Source organism: Ambystoma mexicanum, chromosome 3p, assembly GCF_040938575.1.
Source record: "Ambystoma mexicanum isolate Mex_15411 chromosome 3p, UKY_AmexF1_1, whole genome shotgun sequence".
In the NCBI taxonomy this organism is placed as follows: Eukaryota; Metazoa; Chordata; class Amphibia; order Caudata; family Ambystomatidae; genus Ambystoma; species Ambystoma mexicanum.
This window is the reverse complement of record NC_090925.1, coordinates 1244344297-1244370686: the sequence shown is the minus strand read 5'-3', so window position 1 is coordinate 1244370686 and position 26390 is coordinate 1244344297. Positions and strand designations below refer to the sequence as shown.

The following is a 26390-nucleotide window of genomic DNA, read 5'->3' as shown; positions in this document are numbered from 1 at the left end:
TTCTGAAGCTTTCCATACCGAGTTTAGGCTCGAGGCCCCTCTTGAGGGAGCTTTACGTCCCGGGTTAAAATCGGAGGTTCCTCTTCTTGAGGCTAAAGTCAGCACCGAGAGATCCTCTTTGAAGGTCTTGTCGGTATGGTATATCCCTCAACTGTCCCACACTCAGGTTCGTGGTGGTACTGGTTCTGCCGAGGGGGTAAAGAGGGCGATCACGGACCATTACTCCTCCACTACCTTCTCTGCCGAAGTTCCTCCACTGGAGGCTAATTTTGGGGCCGTTTCTAAGATGTCCAGTAAACATCCGAGACCCCCCAGTACCGGCTCTGCTGAGGATCCTTGTGTCAAGGCTAAGGTGTTACTTAAGTCCCCTGACTCCCCTGAGGAGACGATTGCCTCATCTCCACATGCGACGCAGTTCTCCTCCGGTGTCGAGAAAACAGTGGCCCAACCTCCGTCGTCCACTGTGGCCATTTTGGAAACCTCCCTTACATCAACGATCACGTCGTCCGGTGCTGGAAGCATTCCTTTTGGGGCTGAGCAGCCTTTTCCATGCTATTTGGACAACAAAAATCAGTTCCGCCCTTCAACTGGCCCTTCAACTGGCGTGCTCGGATACCGCTGCGTCATACAGTCTTGCTCCCTCCTGCTTCCGCTCCGCTGATCTATGTGGAACCAACCAGTGTTGGGCCCTTCTGGCAACCATCTTCCTTGCGTTTGTGGGGGTATGCCCCTCACCAACGGCCTCTGCCTGTTCCGGTGCCAAAACCTGCGGCTGAGCATGAGTTCTTTGGGAAGTTTCATATGCTCATGTACTCTGATCCTATGAAGGCGTATTTCAAACGTTTTTTCAGGGAAATGTGCCCTGAACCTCCTGGTCCACCTCTTGCCCCGGCTGTTCCAATGCAGGTTCCAGTGGTGTCACTCCCTCCACCGCTTCCTCCTGGACCTCCTCCATCTCTCCCTCCTCTGCCCCCGTTGTCTCCTATAGAGAAGACACCGGCAGACCGGGACAACATTTTAAAACCTGAGGTGGTATGCGTGGTGCCCAGCCTTCTGGTCCCGCCTCATTGGATGAGCCTCTAGCAGACCAGGATAGCGATGAGCAGACCCGCTTGGTGAGAGCATTCCATGACCAGGTCCTGGATATGATGGCCCTCCTTGATATCCCGGTACCTGAGGTCCCCACTCCTCAGGAGGGGGTGCTTTCTAGAGCCTTTACCCCATCACCTCAGGAGCGCACCGGCCTGTTCCTCCAGAAGGACGTCTTGGCTGAGGCCCGTAAGGTCTGGGATAAACCCCACACCGGGCTACACATAAAGAGAATTGATGCTCAATACAAGCTTCACACCTCTGAGGAGATAGCCTTATCGGCTTGTCCGCTCCCGTCCTCAATGGGGGTGGCAGCGGCCACCCTCCAGTCAGAGCCGGCCTCTACATCTTCAACGGCAGCGGCTCATATCCTATCCAAGGAGGATAAACTTCTGGACTCCTTGGGTAAGAAGGTCTTTCCCAATTTGGCGCTCCGGGCCAGACGTTCTTTCTGTATATTGTGATGGTGGGGCTCCGCTTCATACGGAGCCACCACGGAAGCCACCAAGCACAGAGAAATGGTGCACGGGAACTCAGCAGCACGCCTTTGAGCCCCTGATGCTGCAGGTGGGTAACGTGACGGCTACAAGAGCGTGCTGTCTGGTGTTTTGTGTGGGGCAAAGCCTGGGGCACAGTGGGCAAGGACTGCACTGGAGAGGACTGGGATGAAGGATGCATGACAGGAGCTCACAAAGACCAAAGCGAGTACCCAAACGGCCAAATCTTTATCGGTCTTGGCGAAAGCTCCACCTAAGGCCCCTTATACACAGAGGTCAGGGTCCCAGACTCGATTCTTCTCTGGGTTCAGGGGGTTTCAGGATCGTTGTGCGCGCCAAACTGATGCTCCAGTTCGCGGGACCCGCCTAAAGCAACAACGGCAAGGTGGTCGGTTTTTCTCTCGGCCATCAGCCTCTTCTCCAGGGACAGGTAGTCTCCCTGCAGACAAATCAGCAAAATTATATTTTTTGTTGGTCGCACGAGACTCTGGTGGGAGGACGAATCTCATCTCATCTGGAGGCGTGGCAGACCATCACCGAAGACTGGTGGGTTTTGTCCATCGCTTGGGAGGGCTTTCGCTCCCCCACAACCCCACCCTTCAACTTCTACAGAAACCTCTAGACCTCAAGGAGGTGGAACCTGTCCCCTTGGGGAGCAAGGGGAGGGCTTCTTCTCTCGTCTGTTCACAGTGCTCAAACCCAACCAGACTGGCCTGCCCACCATCCTCGATCTTTCCCAGTTCAATCTTTCTCTTCACCAAGAGAAATTCAAGATGATCACGCCTTGCCAAATAGTCCTCTCTTTGGAAGGGCGACTGGCTCAGTGTAGTGGACCTTCAGGACGCTTACATGCACATCCTGATATGGAGACCGCATCTGAAATATCTTCAGTTCTCACTGGGAGGGGAACATATTCAGTTCTGGGTTCTCCCTTTTGGTCTCAGCTTGGCGCTGCGTTTCTTTATGAAGATGATGGCGATCATCACAGCTTTCCTCCAGCTACAGGGCATTCGTGCATATCCGTATTTGGACGACTGGCTCCTACGCAGTCCTTGCCCACAGAGGGCATTGAACAATCTCCAGTCTCTCCTTCAGCTCCTGTTCCACCCTGGGCTCTCGGTGAACTGGCGGAAATCTTCCATGACAGTCTCCCAAGACCTGATTTTCCTGGGTTTCCGTTGGAATACGGTCAATACAAGGGTGTCCCTAACGGTGGACAGAATTGCGGATCCATCCACCACATGTTAGCTCTTCCTCCAGTCTTCGCACATGACGGCTTGGTGGTTTCAGAGACTCCCGGGCCTCATGGATTCTTGCATGCTAGCCCTTCCGCTTGCACGTCTGAAGATGAGGCGTACTCAGCTGGCTCTTTGGAGCTCTGGGTCTCAGGCTTTGGACCCGTATTCCAAGAAGATTCCAGTTCCATCCTGCTGTAACGCTCACCTGATTCCCGTAGAGGCGCCGGTCTTGACTGGGCGTATACCGTATATTCAAAGGTGATGTGTAACACACGGCTGGCTCTTTGGGCTGGACCTCTGTGCACTGTATGCCTGGCTCGGAGGGTAAGATGTCTTAGGTAAGTGAACGCTGTGCTCTCCATCTGCCTCGAGGCAGGGTGCTGTAACCAGTTTCTTCACTGGAGAAGGGGAGCAGGCCTCTTGACTTCAGAGGACTGCTGTCCGTCGTTTACTGCACGAACGGTAAGTTTCGAGTAATTCTAATGTCTTTAAAGTCTTTAGTAATGATGTCTCTTGTTTTGCAGGGTTCCGGCAATGGCAGATGACGGGCTGCAGTGAGTTGAAGATGGAGCCCGTGTGATGAATAGAAGCGCCTGGAAGCACGTAAGTAAGCGCTTGTTGCCTGCTTCACGAAGCGCTCTAACTGTCTTTTATTTTGCAGGTACAAGTTCGGAGCGGCTGCCGGGTGCCGGAATACCCACTGGGATAGATGTGGAAAGGAGTAATGGCACGTGAGTATTAAAGTTCCCCAATGTCTTTAAACGCACCTTGTTTTGTCTTTCAGATGCGGGATGCAGCGCCGAAGGCCTCCGGAGCGTGCGAAGAGTTGGTAAGCTTTTGTCTTTCAGATGCCGGAATGCAGTGTGAAGACCTCCGGAGCGCACGAAGAGTAGGTAAGCCTTTGTCTTTCAGATGCCGAAATGCAGCACGAGGCGTTGGTGACAGCCGATGGACCGGGTAAGTGAAGAGCTGTCACTGAAGACCGTAATGCTAACCTGTTCTTTCTTGTCTTTATAGGTGTTGCTGAAGACTGGATTCAGGATGGTAAGCCCTTTTTCCTTAGGCCCAGGATCAGATGCAGAAGACACGATGAGCGTCCTGCTGCTGAGGATGCAGAATAACGCAAAGCAAGATTCATCCATCGGGTGTGGTTTAAATAGCCTCCAGTAGTGCTTAGGTGTCTCCTTCCACAGCCATGCCTAGGCAAGAAAAGAGTTCCTGTTTTCCAGAAGAGTTCCAGTGTTCTGAATCTAGGGAGTGGCTCCTGCCCCACCCAACAGGAAAAGTAGTTCCTAACAGAAGAGGATCAGAGGCTCAACTGGCAGGTAAGTAAGCAGCATGGTCTGCTGCAGGTAAGTCCACCCAAGCATTATGAGCCCGGCGCTTCCAGCGCTGGGACTGGGCATATTTATGAGCCTGGTGCCACTGGCGCCAGGACTGGGTCCAAAAGGTCCCAATTGGGACTGGTTGGCACTCAGAACCTGGGTTATGGATCTGCTTCCAAGGGAGTTGGGAAAACCCTGACCTTTTGGAAGCAGAGATCATGGCAGTACCCCCCCTCAAGGCCCCTCCCAAACCGGGCTTCTCCGGGGGTTTTGGCTTGTCAGGAAATGTTCGGTGAAATCTTTTGATTAGGCGAGGAGCGTGGACATATTCAGCAGGTTCCCAGGATCTCTCTTGGGGGCCGTAGCCTTTCCAGTCAATTAGGTAAAATAGTTTAGATTTCGAGATCTTGGAGTCCAGAATGCTTTTGACTTCAAACTCGAGTTCTCCATCAACTAGGATAGGTTTTGGAGATTTGGTTAGTCGGGTTTGAGGTTGCACGGGTTTTAATAGAGACGTGGAAGACCGGATGTATCTTCATGTGCGGGGGCAAGTCCAACTTGACCGCTACTGGGTTTACTATGGTAGTGATGGAATAGGGACCAAGGTATCTTGGGTTGAATGTGCGTGGCCCTTTTAGAGGTAGATATTTGGTGGATAACCAGACTTGATCCCCTACTTGATATTGAGGGGCTTCCTTCCGATGTTGATCTGCTCCTTTCTTGTATTGTTCTTTAGCCCTTTGAAGGTGAGAAACAGCTTCCTTAAAGGCTTGGGTGATTGTAGAATGCAGGTAGTCTACTGCTGGTGTTTCAAGATCTTGGAGGGGATCCAACTCCGAGGTTCGAGGGTGACTGCCGTACAAAAGAAAAAACGTGGTTTTCCCAGCTCCCGAATGGACAGAGTTATTGTAGGCATATTCGGCTATCCAAAGGATGTCTTTCCAAGTTTTTTCAGTTTGTTGCAGCATGCAGCGTAAATACTGTTCCAGAGTTTGATTGGTCCTCTCGGTTTGTCCGTCGGTCTGAGGGTGGTGACTGGTCGATAGTCTCACATCAATTTGAGCCGACCGACAGCAACTTCGCCAAAAATGAGAAATAAATTGACTACCTCGATCCGAAATTAGAACTGAAGGAAAACCGTGCAGTCGGACGATGTTTTCGAGAAATTCTCAGGCCAGAGTTGCTGCTGTTGGCAAGCCTTTGAGCGGAATGAAATGCGCCATCTTGGAGAATAAGTCCACGATTACTAGAATCGTATTGTATCCGGAGCATGGAGGTAGATCAGTGATGAAGTCCATAGAAAGCGTATGCCAAGGGCGAGGTGGGATGTCAATAGGGCGTAAGAGGCCTGCTGGTCTTTCCTTTTGACTCTTGTTTTGGGCGCATACTCCACAGGACATTATAAAGTCTCTGATATCTTTTTTCCAAGACGGCCACCAGAAGTAGCGCTTGATCTTTTCTGAGGTCTTGGCCATACCGGGATGTCCTTCCATTAAAGAATCGTGATAACAAGAGATTACTTTTTTCTGTAAATCTGTGCTGGGTAGGTATAATCGTTCTTGGAAATACAATAAGTTGTCCTTTACTGCAAAGTCCTTTCCCTGCAGATGCCAATTCTGTATGTCTGCTGGAGTTACAAGTTGTCTGGCTTTATCCTTAACTTCCTCTATGGATTCTGTGGCGATTACACCCAGAATTCTTTGTTCGGGAATGATTGGTACAGGTTTAGGGTTGATCAAGTGTTCTTCCACTCCTATCCGAGAAAGGGCATCAGCTTTACCGTTTTTTGTACCAGGTCGATAGGTAATTATGAAGTCAAACTCGGCAAAGAATAATGCCCAACTGAGTTGTCTAGAGGATTGGGCTTTTGCGGTTTTCAAATATTGCAGGTTTCGGTGATCCGTAATCACAGTAACGGTGTGTCGGGCCCCCAGCAGATAATGCCGCCAAGCCTTAAAGGCAGACTTGATAGCCAGAAGTTCCTTGTCAGTAATCGTGTAATTGATTTCAGGAGGCGAGAATTTGCGGGACCAAAATGCCACGGGATGCAACTGATTGGTTACCGGGTCCTTTTGTGATAGAACTGCCCCCATGGCAAGGCTTGAAGCATCAGTTTCCACGATGTAGGGGAGTTTGGGGCGAGGGTGTTTTAAGATTGGTGCAGAGATAAATTTAGTCTTCAAATCCTGGAAAGCTTGTTCCGCCTCGGTAGACCATTCAAAACGTTTGTTTTTCTTTAACAAGGCAGTGATGGGCTGGACTATTCGAGAGAATTCGGGGATAAACCTGCGGTAAAAGTTAGCGAAGCCTAACATGCTTTGCACACCTTTTACGGAGGAATGTGATGGCCATTTAAGAACTGCATCGACCTTCTTTGAATCCATACGCACTCCGCCAGGTGATAATATGAATCCCAAGAATTCAACTTCCGTCACATTGAAAACACATTTTTCCAACTTAGCGAAAAGTTTGTGTTGACGCAATCTTTCGAGAACCATTTTCACGTGTTTCCGATGTTCAGATTCCGATGAAGAATAAACGAGGATGTCGTCAATGTAAACAACAACACACACATCTATGAGCTCTCTGAGGACATCGTTCATAAAATATTGAAAGGCGGCCGGGGCATTGCAAAGTCCGAAGGGCATGACCTGGTATTCAAATAGCCCATACTTGGTGCGGAAGGCCGTCTTCCATTCATCACCCTCTTTTACTCGTACCAAGTGGTAAGCTCCTCTAAGATCCAGCTTTGTATATATGCATGCTTTTCTGACCTGGTCCAGGAGTTCAGGGATCAAAGGTAACGGATATCTATTCTTAACGGTGATCTGGTTCAGGGAGCGATAATCTATACAAGTTCTAAGGTCTCCTTCCTTTTTTGGAACGAAGAACAAAGCTGAAGAAGCAGGGGACTTGGAAGGACGAATAAACCCATTTGCCAGGTATTGATCCAGGTATTGTCGAAGGTGAAGGTTCTCAGGCTCGGTGAGGGCATAAATTCTACTACAAGGAGGAGTAGATCCAGGTATCAGGTCTATCTGGCAGTCATAAGACCTATGAGGAGGTAGAGAGTTAGCCTGATCCTTCCGGAAAACATCTTGGTATTCTAGGTATTCGGGAGGTAACTGGGGAGTCTCTGAAGAAATTGCTGCCAGTGCAACACCAGGTGGAGGGTGACAAGTAGAGACACATTCTGGAAACTGGACCGTTCTTGCTCGCCAATCGATCAGAGGATTGTGTTTCTCTAACCAAGGTATTCCTAGAATAATCTGAAACTGAGGGGCCTTGATCACGTCGAACACGATCTTCTCATGGTGTCCATCTTGACTTACTAGCGTCACTTCTTGAGTGGTATGCGTTACTGGCCCGGAGGCTATCTCCGTACCATCCACCGTAGTAATGACGTCCTTTACAGCCTTGGGACAAAGAGTTAGATTCATCCTCAAAACCATTTCATGATCCACATAATTGCCAATGGCACCGCTGTCGACGTAAGCTTCAATTGCATGTAATCGATCCGGATTATCAGGGCTAATGAGGACCATAGGTATCACGAAATGCGAGGTCACGGAACTGGTTTTCACGCTCGGCAAGAGGACCTCTATTCTTGTCGGGCGAGGTCGTTTCCCTGCTCAGAGTTTGTAACTTTGGTAACTGCAGCTCCTACTGCCTTCTTGGCAGGTTTCACCGGACAGTCTCGAAGAAAGTGCCCTGAGTTTCCGCAATAGAGGCATAATTGCAACTGTTTTCTCCTTTCCCGCTCCTTTTGTTTTAGAGGACCTTTCAGACCCCCTATTTGCATGGGTTCCCCGGAGTCTACTCCTTTGGAAGGAGTTGGCGGTTTGGAAAATACTCGAGCATCAAACTTGGAACGATCGGCCTTCCTGTTCTGCAGTCTGTGATCTATTTGAACGACTAAGTCTATATAGTCCGAACAATCTTGTGGGGGATTCACTACTTGGGCTAACACATCTTTGAGCTCTCCACGTAGACACTATAAAACAGCGTAATCCTTTTGTCCTCAGGCCATTGAGTTTCCACTATCAGTCTGTTGAAAGACGCAATATAAGCCAAAAGGTCTTGATTACCTTGTCGCAACGAAAGAAGCTCATTGTCCAAGGCCTGCCCCTGTGAATGTCTTGCGAACAGTATTTCCATACTGAGCTGAATAGCTTGAAAATCATGGAGGACCGGATCATCTTGATTTACTAGAGGGATCGACCAGTCTGCCGCATTGCCACTAAGGTACGAAAGCACGAAAGCTACTTTAGCTTGATCAGTTGGAAAGGCTGCTGGCCGGCATAAGAAATGCAACCGGCACTGATTGATAAATACTGCAAACCTCTTTGGATCACCAGAAAATCGTTCGGGCGGAGCCAGAGGTACATTCCCAGGTAGGTTGATCTGTACTGGATTCATAGAGGATGTAGAAGGAAGATTTCCCCCAGATGCGGGTAACGGGGTCTGTCCGGCTTGCGACTGTAGCAATTGTCTAGCGAGATAATTGTTCGCTCCTTGGAAATAATCAGTTCCCTTCTTAGAGCGTTCGTTTCCTGACGGGCTGCATGCACTTCTGCCCTTAGTTCCCCAAGTAACTGGGCTAGCTGGTCGGTATCCGAGGTTTCCATAGCGCCTGGATGGGAGTTTTGTGGTAGGCTTTGCGTTCTGTAACGCTCACCTGATTCCCGTAGAGGTGCCGGTCTTGACTGGGCGTATACCGTATCTTCAAAGGTGATGTGTAACACACGGCTGGCTCTTTGGGCTGGACCTCTGTGCACTGTATGCCTGGCTCGGAGGGTAAGATGTCTTAGGTAAGTGAACGCCGTGCTCTCCATCTGCCTTGAGGCAGGGTGCTGTAACCAGTTTCTTCACTGGATAATGGGAGCAGGCCTCTTGACTTCAGAGGACTGCTATCCGTCGTTTACTGCACGAACGGTAAGTTTCGAGTAATTCTAATGTCTTTAAAGTCTTTAGTAATGATGTCTCTTGTTTTGCAGGGTTCCGGCAATGGCGGATGACGGGCTGCAGTGAGTTGAAGATGGAGCCCGTGTGATGAATAGAAGCACCTGGAAGCACGTAAGTAAGCGCTTGTTGCCTGCTTCACGAAGCGCTCTAACTGTCTTTTATTTTGCAGGTACAAGTTCGGAGCGGCTGCCGGGTGCCGGAATACCCACTGGGATAGATGTGGAAAGGAGTAATGGCACGTGAGTATTAAAGTTCCCCAATGTCTTTAAACGCACCTTGTTTTGTCTTTCAGATGCGGGATGCAGCGCCGAAGGCCTCCGGAGCGTGCAAAGAGTTGGTAAGCTTTTGTCTTTCAGATGCCGGAATGCAGTGTGCAGACCTCCGGAGCGCACAAAGAGTAGGTAAGCCTTTGTCTTTCAGATGCCGAAATGCAGCACGAGGCGTTGGTGACAGCCGATGGACCGGGTAAGTGAAGAGCTGTCACTGAAGACCGTAATGCTAACCTGTTCTTTCTTGTCTTTATAGGTGTTGCTGAAGACTGGATTCAGGATGGTAAGCCCTTTTTCCTTAGGCCCAGGATCAGATGCAGAAGACACGATGAGCGTCCTGCTGCTGAGGATGCAGAATAACGCAAAGCAAGATTCATCCATCGGGTGTGGTTTAAATAGCCTCCAGTAGTGCTTAGGTGTCTCCTTCCACAGCCACGCCTAGGCAAGAAAAGAGTTCCTGTTTTCCAGAAGAGTTCCAGTGTTCTGAATCTAGGGAGTGGCTCCTGCCCCACCCAACAGGAAAAGTAGTTCCTAACAGAAGAGGATCAGAGGCTCAACTGGCAGGCAAGTAAGCAGCATGGTCTGCTGCAGGTAAGTCCACCCAAGCATTATGAGCCCGGCGCTTCCAGCGCTGGGACTGGGCATATTTATGAGCCTGGTGCCACTGGCGCCAGGACTGGGTCCAAAAGGTCCCAATTGGGACTGGTTGGCACTCGGAACCTGGGTTATGGATCTGCTTCCAAGGGAGTTGGGAAAACCCTGACCTTTTGGAAGCAGAGATCATGACACCTGCATGACGTTGGATCTACTATGGTGGTCCTCGACCAACAACCTTTCCGTGGGGGCCACCTTTCAGGAGCCTGGCCCACAAGTGACGGTTACCACGGACTCCTCCCTTTTGGGGTGGGGCGCGATGCTGGCTCATCTACAGGTATAGGATCTGCAGACACCTCAGGACAGGCTGTTTCATATAAATTATCTGGAACACCTAGCTGTTTTTCTGGCGCTCAAAGCTTTTCAACCGTCCATCGCGAACAAGGTAGTCTGTATTCGTACAGAAAATTCTGTGGCAGTGTTTTACAACAACAAGCAGGGTGGCACCAAGTCACCTCTACCTGTGGGCCTAGCCATACAGATTTGGGAATGGGACATCCATCACGGCATTTGGCTGTACACATTCCGGGTCACGTCAATCTAACTGCTGACTCACTCAGCCGCCAGTCAGCAGCCAGTTACGAGTGGGAACTGAACAGGGATGTTCTTTACACCATTTATTGCCAATGGGGCACTCCAGAAGTGGACCGTTTTGTGACTTTTACAGACAGGAAACTTCCTCTATATGCATCCAGGAACGGTCTTGGTCTCCTCCCTAGGGGTCGCTCTCAAGATTTCCAAGCACAGCATGAAGGCCTATGCTTTCCCGCCACTACCTCTAGATCATCGGTCACTCTGCAAGCTGAGGAATACATTGAACTGCGTTCTCCTGTTCATAGCTCCTTGGTGGCCAGCCAGATTATGGTTCTCGGAACTTCAGCATCTGTCGATTCTTCCTCCGATCAGATTGCTGTTGATTCCCAACCTGCTTCACCAGTGAGATCACCAGATGTGGCACCCCTCCCCACAATCGTTCAGCTTGGCGACCTGGTGCCTGAATTCAGATCGTTAGCGCAGTTTAACTTGTCGTCCGAGGACAATGTGCGCATTATCCAAGCGGTCAGAAAACCTTCTACAAGGTCTCAATACAGGAGCAAGTGGCTCAGCTTTTGCCACTGGTGTTAGCTAAACAGCTGGACCCCAGGCACGCTATGATTGACACTGTTCTTTCGTTCATATCTCACCTCGCAGCCTCTGGCATTTGTGTCTTGTCTTGCAGGACTTAATTGTCTGCTATTGCGCCCTAGCTATCCACTGACCGCTGTTCCTTTTCTTTGACTAATCCAGTCATTAAAAGGTATTTTGCAGGACTATTCCATCTTTTCCCACGGTACTCAATCCTCATCCCAAATTAGATTTGATTGTGGTCCTCACCACCTTATGCCATACCATTTGAACCCATGGCCACTCCCGATCTCAAATACCTTTCTTAGAAGGTAGCCTTTTTAATAGCAGCGACATCGACGAGACGAGTAAGCAGCTTCAAGCTCTGTCTGTGGAAGATACGTTCCTCAACTTTCATAAGGATAGGGTTGTGCTTCGCACTCATCCTTCTTTCCTGCCTAAAGTGGTTACCGATTTACATTTGAATCAATCGATCTTATTACTTGTCTTTTTTCAGAATCCGGCCTCAGATGCAGAGAGAGTCTTACACAACTTGGATGTTAGGCGAGCCCTAAAGTTTTACCTCGACAGAAGAAGTGAACTCAGGGGCTCCTCACAACTCTTTGTCACATTCAGAGAACCGAAAGGGAAACCTGCTTCAAGGGCAACTATCTCCCGATGGATTGCCTCCTGCATTTCTGAAGCCTATAACATTCTGGGCTTTCAACCTCCGAAGGGCATCCATGCCCATCTTTTATGTGGCAAAGCGGCTGCTGTTGCCTTCCAAACGTATGTTCCGTGGGAAACCATTGCCAAGGCGGCTACGTGGGCTTCCCCATCAGCTTTTTGTAAGCATTACTGTTTGGACCTGAGCTCCAGGGCTGATGCTCAGTTTGGTGGGCCGTCTTTAAGAATTTATTCCAGTAAGGTTTTAGTTAAATCCACCCGAACTAACTGTGGTGCATGCTTCGTAATCTCCCACAAGTATGGAGGAAAGGGGACGGGACGTAGGAGTATAATAAAGTTACTCACTGTAGTGACTACCTTACTCCTAGTCCATAGTCCCCTTTGCCCCATACATCTGCCTGCTGTCCCATTGAAAAAGTATCCTCTATTACTGCTTGAATGGTCTCAGACCTGGCGATAGAAAAGGACTGAAGGGCAATGCGGGGGCAGGGCGGGGTTACGGCCACGTGCGGTACCCTGTGTAAAAATAAAAGAAAGACACAAATGCAACATTTTCTATTCTTTTTTACAAAAGTTCTCCGGTCCCGTCCCGAAGGACGGAATGTCCCACGAGTATGGAGGAAAGGAGTAAGGTAGTCACTACAGTGAGTAACATTATTATACTCCCAATAGTCTGGACTAGAAGGCAGTTACCCTATTGATTTGCTTACATACCACATGTACTGACTACGACCCAGTCATAGCCAACAATGCAACTAGGAAAGTTGTATTAGATGAATTGGGACACAGATGGGTATATGTAATATATTGATTTACATGTATGTATTTATGTTGCTTGTCTGTCTGTTTGTATGCTTGTCTAACTTGTAAAGGTAGATCTTAATAAGAATATTAAACATTTTACGAATTGAATGTCTTACCTGTACATGTGTATGGTCCTAACAGTGTACTCACATTTGCATTTGCAATAGTAAGTGCTTTCTTACTTATCTGTGTAATGTATGTTGTTTGTATATTATGATAAAGCTCTTTGAGCTATAAAGATAATAAATAAATTAAAATGTGTTATATTACGCAAATTATCAGTTAAAACCCACATTTTTAAACATGTAGTTTTGCTAAAAAGGTTAAAATCGCAAAACTCAATAATAAAAATGTGGAGATAAAGGGCCTAATTCACAAAGCCTTTCCCAATGGAGTTTTGTCATCATAACACGCTTCTGTGAATTAGGCCTAAAATGTCTTCATGTGTCACTAATTTCATAAACGTTTCCCTTTCCGGTGGCTGTATGAAGTGTATCAAGTTGCAAAGTGTCTCAATCTCAGTTTTGCTATAATTGCATATTCTTTCTACTCCGGGTTCATTAGATTGCACCCGGTTACTTCTCTGGTTACATTTAAATTCATCCTGAATCTTAGGTACACAGATCTAAATGAACTAGAACGGTGCTTTAATAAATACAGTGGCAGTATGTTAAAAGGTTTGATGTCTAAATGAAAGTGATATAAAATGCTGATAGTGTAACATTTGGGCTCTATTACTAATCCTGTCGTGCTCATACATTTTACACTTCATTTTTCCTGGGGTAATTAACAGCTCCCTCTCCTGGCAATCCACTGACATCAAAATGTCTCTACTGTTTACGGACCATTCCCCCAAGACTTTACAAGCACCACTTTTCATTTGATCACACAGTTTCTCAAATATTGAAGCCGTCAGTGGATCCAACAACTTAGCATTTAGTTGCATCAACTTCCAGTTCCTACAAGCGCATAGGGATATCAAACACAATTTATGGTGGTTGATACTGATAAGCACACAATTGGGCAAACCCTTGACATTACGCCAAATAAATGTTTATACTTTGTCCCATTCAACCTCTGACACCCTTGTCTGACTCGTACATTAACATCGGGAGTATCTTTTGAGAATAGAACTGCATCAGTGGGGAAGTAGAGAACTGTCAGAATCTGCATTTGAACGCGGTTATTAGTAACTTCCAGTTTAGACGGGATGACTGAAAAGTTAGAACTAGATATTTAAAATGCTTGACAGTCTCAGTACAACTTTCATTTATATAGAAACTGAATTTTGGAGATTTAGCGCCTCAATCCCGTACCGGTCTCATAATTAAAGTTCCAATGTTAAAAGGAATGTATTAATAGCAACTAAAGCATGCTGTAGACCCACTGGGGTTTGGTCACAAATGACTAAGTGATCTGTGTAGGCCATATATTGGAGGCGTAGAGAACCCAGTCCTGGGGGGTTAGTGCATATATTTACAAAAGTCGTAGCCAGATCATGAATATAAAAATTAAATAAAAAGGGAGCCAGGACGCAGCCCTGGGAAAGTCCACGCTGCATTCAGATCCATTGAGTACAATGCCCCTGTTGGTCCAAACAAATTTTGATAGTTGTGTCAGAATAGAGAGCGACCAAGATGTTCAATAAATAGGGTGGACAGCCCTTTGAGGCCAATTTCTCCAAAAGTGTGGATCTGTCGACACAATCAAATGCCTGAGACAGATCCAAAAATGCTAGATAAAGTGGTCTGCCTGTCTGGTTAACTTGAGCAGCTGAAAGCGGTACAACAAAACAATTCTGTTATGTCCCCAATTGTCTTTTGAAGCCTGCTTGAAAGCAGTCACAAGCATCAGCCTTGGGTACCCATAATTGTAACTCCTTTAATACCAAAGCGGAAAAGAGTTTACTCAATGAATCCAACAAAGAAATAGACCTGTAGTTCTTTGGATCCAATCTGTCACCCTTTTTTGAGAATCACGAAAATTAAAGCTTGCTTCCATGATGCCGGCAAGGATGCATCACTACAATATTATGAAAAATATTCAAGAGCACTACCGCCCATAGTTGAAGATTCGTTTTAAAAGTGGCATTAGACAGTCTGTCTGGCCCTGGGGCATGAAAATCTTTAAAATTATTTATAAGCTCACAAATTGTCTCGTAATGGAGATCCAAGCTCCAGCTCTCGTTAGAATGACTCTATTCACAATAATGCTATTAGGCTCTGGACCTTCATATTGCTTGGTGAAATAATCAAACCTTACGTTCTCCTGGAGCGGTTGAGCCCAGATTGAACCCTGAACACCTGGAGCCTTTAACAAGGTCCCGAAAGATCTCATATCTTTATTCCATGTGGGAAAAAACATTATTTCCGAGTCCGTGAGATGCATAAGTGACTTTTATGCCAATTTTGTAATGCTTTTTTTTTAGACACTTTGCCTTGCAGCCTCCCTTTACACACTTTGTATTTAGCCTTTTTATGGAGTGTCTGAGAGTGTTATTTTTTTGGACCTCTGAATCAAACCCATGGGGCCTCATTACGAGGTTGGAGGCAGCCATGGCGCTATTAGCGCCATGGCTGCCTCCAAACTCGTTCCGACTCCGCCCTGATGAATGGAGCAATTACCGGTCCATTCCAAGGTTGGCGGGACCGGTAATTCCCCATTCACCAGGGCCATTCCCCATTTCCATTTGAGTCCCCATAGGGCTCAATGGGAATGGGGAAGGAGCTAATAACGGTACCTCAAATTGCGGTACCGTTATTAGCTCCAGAGTGCCTGTACGGGTCCCGTCCTTAACGCCTGGAAAAACCAGGCGTTAAGGGAGGACCCGCAAAGGGAACTCGTAGTAGGGCAGTAAGGGATTACTGGCACTGGTGCCCTTACTGGTGCCGGTAATCCCTTACCGCCCACCTCGTAATGAGGCCCATGGTGTCAAGAATCCTATGGATCCTTCACTGAAACCCTGCTTAAAGTCTCCTCCTCAGTGGCCAGGGAAAGGCAGATGCTTCCTGATCCTGACCTTGGAGTTGGTGTACTGCTGGAAGATCACCTTGGAGGAGACAGGTCCCGGGGTGGTAAGGAGATCCCGTGGGATGAGACGCAGTATTTGTCCTTTCAAACAAAGTGCCTTTCTGGGTTGCCAAAACAGGCAATGGCATATTGTCTTTATGATATCTCTGACCCTCATATAAAATCTGTGAACCGTGGTGCAGGTTCTGTTAAATCCGAGCAAAGCTTGTTCCGAGAAAGATCTTTTAGAAACGTTTGAGGATGAACACCCTCCTTACTCCCAAAGGTAAAATGATCGGGCAAAAAATGTCTTAAATCAAATGTCTTCCTCTCTAACAACGAATTGTAAGTGTGCATCTTTGAATGATTATGAGGGGAATGGGAATAAATCTACCCTTAAAATCAATTCAATACTTAACAACTAACTTTGTTGAAGGGGACTATATATATCCCATAATCCCATGAGTACTATGACGAGGAAGAGAAAAGGCATGCAGTTGCAGTAGTCAGGCAATTAAGCCTAACAGCCCACACCTGAAGGAACATAGGAGGCATAAAAGGCCCACTTTGTTACAGGTAATTGGAAGGAGCTGGAACAGTGACTGGAGTGGCAGTTGTAGCAGTAGTGGCAGAAAGAAGAAGACACAAAGCTGGCAAACCAAGCAGAAGTGGGAGAACAAGAGGGACACGGGATAGTGGAGACAGCAGATTTCACCTGCTTGTGGCCCTGTTCCCCCAAACTCTGAAGTTCAGAGGCTGCACAGCACTATGTGTGCAGAGAGGTTGTCTTTCCCCATGTGAGCCCGATTGCCGGGGCTGCCATGCAGCGAGCATGTTGTAGTCTGAGGCAAGGAGCAGTTGTCAAGTCGTGGATCTCAGGCGTGAGAGACACCCCTTAAATGTGTGGCGGACTGAAGACACCTTCAGTGAGGAAGGGTGCGGTTCCCTAAGAAGCCAGAAGCAGTAGAAGTTGTGTCAGAAGTCGTGAAGTCTATCTGCATTGCAAGTGTTAAAGAAGCCGGTGAGTGAAGCCTGGCATTCTAATATCATGTTAGAGCATTGCTGGCAACAGTATTCAGTTCCCTATTCACTCACATGTGATTTAAAGCGAGCTGAAGTTGTTTGTTGAAGTTATTATACTTGAACAATTGAAAAGTAGCATTTGTGTATATTTGGAAAGTCCTTTTACTCATGTCCAGAGCAAACACTGCTTAAACCCATTGTTAAATCCTTAACGGACTGTATCTACCTGATGGAGTGGTCGCATGTCACTAATTAAGGAGAGTGAATGCTTCGAAGGCCATTACCGAATACTTAATCTTGATAAAACAATTGTTTAAGTCTTTGCCTTGTAAAAACCATATCAAAGAGTGGTCGCGTGTGCCCAACTATGATTCCCAAAGGAAGCTAGAACTCTATCCTTTACTTTCACACAGGAATACAATTCAATACACGTCTTTAACCTTTGAAAACGACCTTAAGAAGTAGTTGCATGTGCCTAATTGTGATTCCTAAAGACTGAACTCTATTCTTTACTTAAATGCAGCATACCTTTTCATATATAAGAAGCTTGAGTATATGTACTATTGAAGAGGATAAAAAGCATTTCCCAAGCCGAGGGCCTCCCTATATTAAAAGTGAAACCAGCCTTTCTCTGAGTTAAAAAGCAATCTGTTACTGTGAAGTTAATAACAGTTGAACTGGCCTAAGATACATATGTGCAAGCATTACCTGAAGCTAGGAGTGGCACCAAGGCACCTGGGTAATTACCTGGGCTGATAGCTGGCAGAAAGGTGCAGGTAACGTTGGGGAAGGGAAACTGGCTGCTTGTAAAAACTATTTTGAAGTTGACACAACCTGTAGTGCCGAAGACTGTGGAAGACAGAGATAAGGGAGTCTTAAAGGCAAACCCAGGTTGTTATTGTGGCAGACAGACAAGAAAGGCAAAGAGGCTGCCTGTTTTGTAGAGAGATATTCAGGGAAAGAGTGCCTTGCCTACTTGAAGTATATCTTGTCGAAGCATATCTAGAAGTACAAGTTGTAATAGTAGTCCAAATTACTGAAGCTGTGGTAGTATATCAGGTTTTCAGTAGATGCAACATTGTAGCAGGCTAAACAAAGTGGTGACACAAAGGTGACTGTTCTCACGGTGAATCAAGTAGAAGTGAAGTTGTTGAAGTGGAATCAGCAGCACTGTGAAATCATTCCTGACAAATATACCACTGTGAATTCTAAAACTGTAACTAAACTGTAACTAAGGAAATACTAACTGTTAACCAAGAACTGTGTATCACTGACAGTCGTGGATATTGCATTTCTTTTTAACTGCGGCAAGTCTTCTTGAAGAGGTGACAAATCATCGTGGTTGGGATTTTCATTGGTGCTATTTGGTGGAAGTGGAAAGTGGATATTTCACCAGGGAGAAGACATTTGCTGTAATTGGAACTTTGGTAAACAAACCCGAAACATCAAGAACTGATTTGAGACATTTCTTTCTTTGGTTGAACATTTAGCAGAGTTTACCTTAAATCCTGAAGTAGAGAATGCACCCATGACATCGGAAGGTTATTCAGAAACTGTGATTGTTGTTTGTTATGTTCTTTTGCCATATATTTTCTTTGTGTATTTTCCTCCTAGTCTGAGGGCCAGATATCCTGTGTTACAGTGTTTTTCCTTAGCTTTGGTTAGGCAGGAAAATCCTCATCAGAGTAGGGATAGTGAGGCATTTTACTACATGTATTTTGAGAATAAAATGGCATGTTTTGATAAATCATCAAACATTTGTCCGCCTTGCATTAGTGTCCCCTCACAATGGTTTCTAGTTGATTTCTTCCGGTAACTGTCAAAATCATTTTAAGTATGCCCTGAACACACTCCATAAAATGATGGGGGTTCGAGAGGCTCATGCTAGTGGAATTAAATTCACTCTCGATCCTTTTATTAAACCCTATACCCATAAAATATCTCCAAGCAGAGCATAGTTATTTGCCTTTACTTCCACTATGGTATCCCTACTGATGGGACAAGTAGCATCTCGTGAGATTAATAATTGAAAACATAAAATACAGTGGTCACTGTTTTCATTTAAAATAATTGACAAGGACATATACCTAAAGAAAGCATCTCTTGAAATAAAAATGAAGTCCAAAGTAGACTTCAGACCTCTACTCTGCCCTGTATAATTGGGAGGAACATCGCCCTGAACATCGCCCTGAATGCATCCATTCAGAAGCTGGAAATTCCATCTTCCAACTCCTTTAAAATACACTGCACGCAATCTTTCAGTGCCACAGTAGTCCTCAGACGTGGATCCTTCAGGTACCAAACTTGATACAAACTTTCACTCTTAAAATCACCCACTACAATGGACATGGCGTTGTCATCAATAGACCATATTAAAAACAAATCCGATAAAGTAGAAAGAAATTGTGCAATGTCCAATGCTCTGGGATTAAAATAAACATTGTAACTATAACAAGTTTCAGCCGAACTCAGAAAACCATTCCTCCAGGTTAATTTTTACTGTTCCAATCACAAACTGCCATTTCGATCCCTGTCGTGATACGCACTGCACAAAGAATGCCCCCAAAAGGCTGTCCTTTGGGACCCTGTTGAGCCCTAAACGTAAAAGCCAGCTAACACTGGAGGTTCTTCCAACCCCGGTTCCGGCAAGCACAATGCAGAACAATCGAGGGCATACATTTCATCCAGCCCCTGTATATGTGAAAAGACCCTATTGTTCCATGAAATAATGAAATAACTTTCAAAGGGAGATGCCATAAATTGTTACAAACTTGCTTTGTTGCCTGATTAGGCAGACAGCTATATGCCACCAATCCTCATTCCTGGAGTTACATATAAGCTCCCCGCCCTGCTGCTGGACAGTATGAATCGCAGAATGAGCTGTAGAGATGTTCAAACTCCCACGTCCCGTCCCCTTTTCTCCATACTTATGGGACATCTCTCCGTCCTGTGGGGACGGGACTGGAGCACTTTGCAAAAAGCATCCACATTTTTATTTATTTTTTCAAAAATGTGTCCCTCCTCTCTTTCCTGTGTGGGGCCCGGCACGCGGCCGTAACCCTGCCCACCTTGGCTCCGCCCCACGCATCGCCAATCAGTCCTTTTCTCCGCACAATCGGGGCCGGACGCACTTGCATCCTCGGAGGATTTTCTTCCCTTTTTCCCTCTCTGGCTCTCGCTAGCGTTCGTTTACTAGTCTGTCTATGTCTTTTAAACTAGATTTTCCAGACTGTTCCTCGTGTCACCGTTGCTTCGCAAGGGCGGATCCCCATCCTCTTTGTTTAGAGTGTTTGGGTCCGGAACACAATTGGGACTCCTGTTTTTACTGTGACTCCCTTTCGGTCCGGGCACTTCAACGTCGGTTGGAGCGGTGGGAGGAGGTGGTCGGACGAACTCCTTCTCATTTCCAGGCGTTCATCGACAAGAAAAAACGCCCGGTTAGTTCTTTACTTTTCAGAGCACCCCGGCCGGGGGATACCTTTCCGGGTTCCTCTCGAGCTGGGAGGGGCGTTGATCGCTCTGTTACCGGGGTTCGCCCTGAGGTGCCTGTCGGGCCTAATAATTCTACCAGAGTTTTCTCCGAGGGTCTCCGTAAGGGGCCTGTGAACACCGGAGTACGCTCCGAGGCCCCTCCTGTGGGGGCTGTTTGTAGACCCAGTTCTACTGAGTCGTGGGGTAGCGGAGCTTGCTCTGAGGCCGCTCTTTCGGCTTCCCTCAAAAACAAAACCGGGGTGCGCCCCGAGGTCTTGGCTGGGATTGAGGTTACCGAACAGATGTTCGAGGCCCGTGCCGATAAGGATTCTACCGGGCCTAGGTCCGAGATCCCTCGTACAGAGGCTAAGGATACCAACAGTTCTGAGGGGCTGGGCAAGGCCCTGTCGGTGACAGCGCAGCGTTCCAGCTCTTGTGGTGACACCAGATCTGTTGAGGGGGCAAAGAAGAAAGTTTCTTCTTTTACCGGCAGTGCCGAGGCCCTACCTTCGAAGGCTCAGTTGGTGATTGGTATGTCGCAGAAACATTCCAGGCCTCATAGTACCGGCTCTGCCGAGGTTCCTTACGTTAAGGCTAAAATTAAGACCCCTGACCCATCGACGGGGATCCCTGCCTCACTTCCTCACGTGCCGGAGTTCCCCTCAGATGAGGACAAAATGGCGGCCGTTCCCACCACGACCACGGCGGCCATTTTAGGTACTACCCCTACAACTACGCCATCGGCCCCTGGTGTAGGGTTCGGTCCTTCGGGTGAACCTAAGGTCCCTTGTGCACATCCTTACCGGCCGGTTTATGATTGGAACGCCCGGATGCCTCTTCCGCACAATGTTTCGTTGCCCACGGGGGCGGCTTCCTTGATTTATGTGGATTCGTCGGTGGAGCGGCCGGTGTGGCACCCTTTTCCGTTACATCCCTGGATTTGTCCACCTCATGAGAGGCCTCCTCAGGTTCTGAAACAATCTCCTGAGGACGCTTTTTTTGGTAAATTTCAAGCGCTTATGCGCACTGACCCCGTGAGGGAATATTTCAAAGGGCTTTTCAAGGAGATATGTCCACCCGCGCCTACGGCTCCACCCGTTCCGACGGTGGTTCCGCCGGCAACTCCCTTGCCCGTGGTGCCTCCCCCTGCGCTCCCGCCTGTGCCACCATTGTCCCCAGTGGACAAGGCAGTGCCTGACACGGCTCAGCAGGATCCTGACCTGTCAGATGACCCTCAAGGCGATCAGGACAACAAGGACCTTCCCCGCTCTATTAGAGCTTTCCATGACCGGGTGCTGGACATGATGAGTTTCTTAGATGTTCCGGTGCCCGAAGCACCTGCTCCACAGGAGGGCGTGCTTTCTGGGGCATTCACCTTGTCTCCTTTGGAGCGTACCGGCCTGCTCTTGCAGAAGGATGTTCTGGCCGAGGTCTGTACAGTTTGGGAAAAGCCACACTCGGGACTTTTTGTCAATAAAAAGATTGACGCAAGATACAGGCTACATTCTTCGGAAGAAGTGGCCTTGTCGTCTTGTCCGCCTCCCTCCTCCACAGTGGTGGCTGCGGCTACGTTGACGTCCAGACCTGCAGCATCCTCCTCCGCGACAGCTACTCAGGTCTTGGGACAGGAGGACAAGCTCCTGGACTCCCTAGGGAGGAAAATCTTTGCCAATTCGGCCTTGCAGCTCAGGCAGGCCAATGCAGAAGTGATTCTGGCGGGAGCTAACATGCGGATGTGGAGAGGTCTGTCGGAGTTTGAGGAGCACATTCCGGTCGAGAAGTTGGAGGATTTCAGAGGAGGCCTTTCCGATGCCAGGGTCTTGGCCCAGGATCTCCTGGAGGCTGCGGCTCATCACGTAGACACCTCGGCTCGGGGTCTGATGCTTGGGGTTGATACCTCACGGCAAGCGTGTCTGCATGCCACTAAGTTTTTGAAGGAGGTGCAAGACAAGGTTCTGGACCTTCCATTTGATGGTAAGGAGCTTTTTCACTCTTTTACTGATGTAGAGCTCACCAAAACCAAAGACAGCACTCAGACGGCCAAATCATTGTCTGTTCTGGTTAAAGCTCCCTTCAAGGCTCAAAGGCCGTTGTCACAAGGACGACCTTCCTCTGGCTTTAGGGGCTTCCTCGACCGCAAATCTCGCAGAGTGGATACTCCTGCAGGGAATAACCGCCGTAGACAACAGCGTACGCGGTATTTCTCCCGCTCCTCAGCCTCCTCATCAGGTTCAGGTGGCACCGCCACCGATAAACCTGCCAAATGAGGGTTTTCCACGCTCGCACAAGACCCCGGTGGGAGGACGCCTTGCGTCTCATTGGGAGGCGTGGCAGACCATCACAGAAGACATATGGATCTTGTCAGTCGCTCGAGCTGGCTTCCGCTTACCTTTACCTCCTACCCCACCCCTCAACCCTCCTTTTCAGCTGTCGGGCTCACCCTCCCTCAAGGCCGAGGTTCAGAAACTTCTGCACCTCAGAGCTGTGGAACCCGTTCCCCTTGGGGAGCGAGGGGAGGGCTTCTACTCCCGGCTGTTTACGGTGCCCAAACCCAACCAGGCTGGCCTGCGCACCATCCTAGACCTTTCCCAGTTCAATCTTTTCCTACCCCAAGAGAAATTCAAGATGATCACGCTCGGCCAGATTCGCTCCTCTTTGCAGACAGGCGATTAGCTCAGCGTGGTGGATCTTCAGGATGTGTACATGCATATCCTGATTTGGAATCCACACAGGAGATACCTCCGTTTCTCTTTGGGAGAGGAGCACTTCCAGTTTCGGGTGCTTCCTTTTGGACTCAGTTCGGCGCCGCGTGTCTTCACGAAGATGATGTCGGTGATTGCGGCCTATCTTCGTCTTCAGGGTATCCATGTGTATCCCTATTTGGACGACTGGCTCCTACGCAGCCCTTGTCCGTTGGCAGCAGCGGGCAACCTCCAGTCTCTCCTTCAGCTCCTGTTCCATCTTGGGCTGTCGGTGAACTGGCGGAAATCCTCCATGACGGTCTCACAGGACCTGACTTTCCTGGGTTTTCGTTGGAACACGATAGACTGCCGAGTGTATCTGACCGGAGACAGAATGGCAGATCTGTTGGTCACGTGTCAGATGTTTACGCAGTCGGAGAGCATGTCGGTCTGGTGGTTCCAGAGGCTTCTGGGCCTCATGGCCTCGTGTGTACTGGCTCTTCTTCTTGCTTGTCTCAAAATGAGACAGACCCAGATGGCTCTTCGGAGTTCCTGGCGTCAGGCTGTGGACCCGGATTCCAAGCAGATAATGATTCCTGATTTCATGAGAGTGGGCCTGGACTGGTGGTCATCTCTCAGCAACCTGTCAGTGGGTGCGGGGTTCCAGGACCCAAGCCCCATGGTGACGATCACGACAGACTCCTCCCTTTTCGGGTGGGGTGCGACGTTAGATCTTCTTCAGGTCTCAGACCTCTGGTCACCTCAGGACAAGCTTCTGCACATAAATCATTTGGAGCTTCTGGCGATTTTTCTGGCGCTCAAGGCGTTCAGACCTCTCATCGTCAACAAGGTGGTTCCCATAAGAACAACGGACAATGCGGTGTCAATTTATTACATAAACAAGCAAGGGGGAACGAAGTCTCCCTCTCTTGTGGATCTATCCATCCAGATTTGGGAGTGGGCCTTGCTTCATGGGGTCTGGCTGCTTGCAGTGCACATCCCGGGCCGGCTGAATGTCACCGCGGATGCCCTCAGCCGGCGGACAGCGTTCAGCTACGAGTTTGAGTTGAAGGCAGAGATCCTCTCATGGATTTTCTCGCGTTGGGGCACACCGGAGGTGGACCTCTTCACCACGCGGTAAACAAGAAGCTTCCTCAGTACGCCTCCAGAGGGGGGCTGGGAGCCTGCTCTCTGGGGGACGCACTCGAGATGCCATGGCACAACATGAGAGCTTACGCCTTCCCGCCTCTTCCCCTAGTTCATCGAGCAATGTGGAAGTTGAAGAGCTCTGTCAACTGTTCTCTTCTACTGATAGCTCCTTGGTGGCCGGCCAGGTTTCGGTTCTCACAACTTCAACACCTGTCGGTGTGTCCGCCGATCATCTTACCAGTAACTCCCGATCTTCTTCACCAAGGGAACAGCAGATGTGGCACCCCTCCCCACAATCGCTCAACTTGGCGGCATGGTGCCTGAGTTCAAGGCTCTAGAGCATTTGGGTTTGTCTGCGGATAACATGCGCATTATCCAGGCAGCCAGGAAACCCTCGACCAGATCCCAAAACAAGAGTAAATGGCTCAGGTTCTGTCATTGGTGTTTGGAGAAAGAATTGGACCCGAGGGTGGCGGCGATTGACACGGTGCTGTCCTTCGTATCCTCCCTAGCAGAGTCAGGGGTTCATGTCCTGTATTGCAGGACTTATCTCTCGGCGATTTCCGCTTACCTCTCTACAGACTGGTGTTCTTATTCTTTAACTAACCCGGTGGTGAAGGGACATTTTGCTGGCTTGACACGCATCTAACCTCCGGTTCGTAGTCTGCACCCGCCTTGGGACCTAAATGTAGTCCTGACGGCGCTGTGCCATAAACCTTTTGAGCCAATGGCTACGGTTGACCTCAAGTACGTGTCCTGGAAAGTGTCCTTTCTGGTAGCCGTTACGTCAGTGAGGAGAGTGAGTGAGCTCCAGGCATTATCGGTGGAGCATCCTTTCTTGGTCTTTCACAAGGACAAGGTAGTCCTTCGGACGAACACAGCTTTCCAACCAAAGGCAGTGACCGAATTCCATCTGAATCAGTCGATTTCCCTTCCGGTCTTTTTTCCGAACCCGGCCTCGGAGGCGGAAAGGGTTCTACACTGCCTGGATGTCCGAAGAGCTCTTAAGTTCTACCTGGACAGAACTTCCGAGCTTCGGAGCTCTTCCCAACTGTTTGTGACCTTCAGTAAACCCCAGGGTAGGCCGGCGTCTAAGGCATCCATTTCCAGATGGATTGCCACCTGTATCACGGAATCGTTCACCGTCCAAAAGCTGAAACCTTCTAAAGGTATCCATGCACATCAGGTGCGAGGCAAGGCAGCCGCGGTTGCTTTTCAGAAGTATGTTCCCTGGGAGTCCATCGCTAAAGCAGCTACTTGGGCCTCCCCATCTGCTTTCTGTAAGCATTACTGCCTCGATATGAGCTCTAGAGCTAACGCTCAGTTCGGCCAGGCTGTGCTGAAGAACCTGTTTCAGTAAGGGGTATTTCCATCCACCCATAGTTCCTGTAAGGAGTGCTTGGGAATCTCCCATAAGTATGGAGGAAAGGGGACGGGACGTAGGAGTATTACCAGGTTACTCACCGTAGTGACCACCTTACTCCTAGTCCATAGTCCCCTTTCCTCCATACGCCCGTCCGCCGTCCCCTCTAATAAGGCTCCTCTGTTATTGCCAATGGGTCTTGACCCTGCGATAGAAAAGGACTGATGGGCGATGCGCGGGGCGGAGCCAAGGTGTGCGGGGTTACGAAATACAAATTTGGATGCTTTTTACAAAGTGCTCCGGTCCCGTCCCCACAGGACGGAGAGATGTCCCATAAGTATGGAGGAAAGGGGACTATGGACTAGGAGTAAGGTGGTCACTACGGTGAGTAGCCTGGTAATTCTAAGCAGTTTGTTAACCTACTGGAATCAAACCTGTCCACAGCACCCAAGGTTTCAAACACATCGTACATCAGCTGCATAAGCATAGGTGCTTCCTCCAAAAGAGCATTCCTTACTAAGTGAGTAAGTATCTCAGCTTTGGAATTTTGTACAACAAACCCATGACCAAACACCATTTCAGAGGAACAGGACGTTTGTCCTTAAATAAACGTTCAAGATAAACAGGTCGTGCTGAATAACCCTCAGTAGAGTATCTCTTAGCTTGGAACCCATTTGACAACCTTTCCACACCTGCACCTCACTCTTAACCTCCATATCAGAGGCACTCTTCCAACTGCTTTTACTTGGCAATTTAAGTACACACTTCTTTTGTTTTCTATCATCTGAAAAGGCCACTGGACCCTTACACAGCCACTTCCTTCTCTCCTCTAGAGTCAAGAAAATTGACGACTACCTGCTCCACACTTTAAAACTCTTCATTAAGCTTTGATAACCTTATTGACGAACAACCACAGTCTACAACGACCAGTGGCTCTTTTAGTGAAGCCGAGCCCCCCGCACCTCCCCCGACCCCACCCCTGCCTTGATTAAACAAGGAATACTAGACGGTTGACTCCGGGGTACAGACCATGGAGAAGTCCTGTCTACAGGCACAAGCATA

At 48.4% G+C, this 26390-nt stretch overlaps 1 protein-coding gene across 3 annotated transcripts in view; it reads left to right on the top strand.

Annotated features, from left to right (window-relative positions):
- The window catches only part of GRIN2B (glutamate ionotropic receptor NMDA type subunit 2B), a 1810086-nt gene that overhangs the window by 781429 nt on the left and 1002267 nt on the right, over positions 1-26390 (top strand). The window lies entirely within an intron of this gene.